At 35.3% G+C, this 2500-nt stretch overlaps 1 protein-coding gene across 1 annotated transcript in view; it reads left to right on the forward strand.

Annotated features, from left to right (window-relative positions):
- Positions 1-2500, forward strand: part of LOC122266155 (ubiquitin-conjugating enzyme E2 J1) — a 12029-nt gene that overhangs the window by 9200 nt on the left and 329 nt on the right. The window contains exon 5 of the mRNA XM_043035752.2: positions 1-2500. This exon is cut by the window's left edge and continues 565 nt beyond it; it is cut by the window's right edge and continues 329 nt beyond it. The gene's annotated coding sequence lies outside the window, so the exon portion shown is untranslated.

Here is a 2500-nt window from a genome sequence, read left to right on the forward strand (position 1 = left end):
TGCATATAAATATCTACCTATAAATGGTTCTATGACCTTGTCTCTCCCTGAAGAAGTTAGATGCCAATCATTACAGATGAAAAGACCTCTGCTTTTTAAGTTTCAATGTATTTGAAGATTGCTTTTCACTGTTTTCCCATTTGGCCACTTTCATTCTTTTTAAAAATTGTAAAGGAAAGTCTCTGACAGTTTGATTCCTTGTGTAAAGATGTTACATAGGTTGTGAGCTAAAATGTCAACTTCTCATAGAGAAGCGTAGGATTGGTCAAGATAACATAATACAACATTGAAGCCATCACTGCTTGTGTGGAATGTTCTTGATAGATGTTGAGTTATAATACCTCATCCATAGCAGTGGTAATCTCTCTGAAGTCTGAGAGAAGTGTCTGTGAAGGGTTTCAGCATTTTGGCTGTTCCCTTGAAAGAAACTATTTGTCATAATGCTTTATAATGCTCAATATATTAGTTCACCCTTCATTGAATAAACCTACTTGTAGTCTGCCAGTTAATAATTTGATCAGTAGAAATCCATCAAACATGTATTTATTAATCACATCTACGTAGTGTGAATGAGCTGGGATGTTTGACATCAATGAATATGCAGGTACATTAGCCAACAAAATAGGGAAAATCTTTTGAAGGTATTCTTTTCTATCTCTCTGTTAGTGTCAAAAATTTGAGCTTAGGTAATAAGCAAATATATTTTTGAATAGTGAATGGATGTAAGAAGTATATAACTTTTCTTATCTTATGTATGTTTTCATAACCATGATTTCATCCTATCAAAAGTAGTGATTATTTAAATGTTACATTAAGAGTGACTAAGAAGAAAATGCAATGAAGGGAACTTAATTATTTGTAGTGTATTATTTTCATTATTTTTTATATAATTATGGAATAACAAAAGGTAGAGTGATTAGCATCTCAATTCTATAATTATGATCACATTTTTACTACACTTCCATTCTAAGAATTTTTTTTTGATTTCTGTGTTTTATATTATTTTTATTTTAATTTTGTAATTGTAGGAATAGTTAGGATGCATAACCATCTAACAGTTTCTGTATTGTTGGAGCAAAGATATATTGATTTGAAGCAAGTATTTTTTATCTTTTTTAGCTTGAGAAAAATTGTATACACTATTGATATTAGTTATGATAAAAAAAAAAAATCAAAGCTGCCATTAACACACATGCACACACACGCACACTCACATGCACATACACTCACACGCACACACTCTCACACGCACATACTCTCACATGCACATGCGCACACACTCACACGCACATGCGCACACACTCACACGCACACGCGCACACACTCACACGCACACGCGCACACACTCACACGCACACGCGCACACACTCACACGCACACCCGCACACCCACACCCACACACGCACCCACACCCACACACGCACCCACACCCACACACGCACCCACACCCACACACGCACTCACACCCACACACGCACTCACACCCACACACGCACCCACACACGCACACACACACACACACACACACACACACACACACACACACACACACACACACACACACACACACACACACACACACACACACACACACACACACACACACACACACACACACACACACACACACACACACACACACAGACACACACACACAGATGAACATGGATAACATGCAGATAGTTCTATTTCTCGGAGTGAACAGGTTAACAGGCTAACAGAGCTTTCTCTATGTTGAACTAGACCTCCACAATCCTATGGATTTACATGGTGCAGAATGGGCATATAGTAAAAAGTAAATATACTGTAACCAGTTATTGCAGTTGTACAGGAAGCATTATTCAATATTCACGTAGTGCCACATTTTTTTTTTTTTACAGTTCCCGTGTAACATTAGACAGCTACCTACCTTCTACTGGCATAGAAGCCAAGAAGGATGTGGCCTTATTTTCCACATTGATTTAAGTGATATATATATTATATATATATATATATATATATTTTGAAATCAAGAAACTTATTATTGCTGGTATTTCTCATATATATATCCATCCTTGATTTAGAACATTATAGATGGCATCAGTCTGTAGCATTAGATATAACTGTAATCCGATATATGACAGAGATTATTTCTCCCACAGGGGCACCATTTGAACATAAGTAGTGGAAGGGAAGTAATTTTCTGTATTTGTTGTTTATATTAATGGACTATTGGTAGATGGGGCCATGGCTTTATATGTCTAGTCATATATTCAAATATAGAAAGGCTCATATAATTGTGAATGTTTGAGGTACAAGAATAAAATTGAATTTTGAATTTTGATTCTGGTTTTAGGGAAGTTGGTAATATATTTGCAAATAAATTAATAAGTGTTATTTTGTCAGTGATGCATGCCAATAAGTGATTTTATGTTCAAGTGAAAGAAAAACTTCAAAATAACTTATATGTATTTTTATCTTGATATCATTAGGCACTTGTAAAAAAGACTTTTTTCAAAAA

This window comes from Penaeus japonicus, unplaced genomic scaffold (genome assembly GCF_977035675.1).
Source record: "Penaeus japonicus unplaced genomic scaffold, GWHDUDI00000001_assembly GWHDUDI00000039, whole genome shotgun sequence".
In the NCBI taxonomy this organism is placed as follows: domain Eukaryota; kingdom Metazoa; phylum Arthropoda; class Malacostraca; order Decapoda; family Penaeidae; genus Penaeus; species Penaeus japonicus.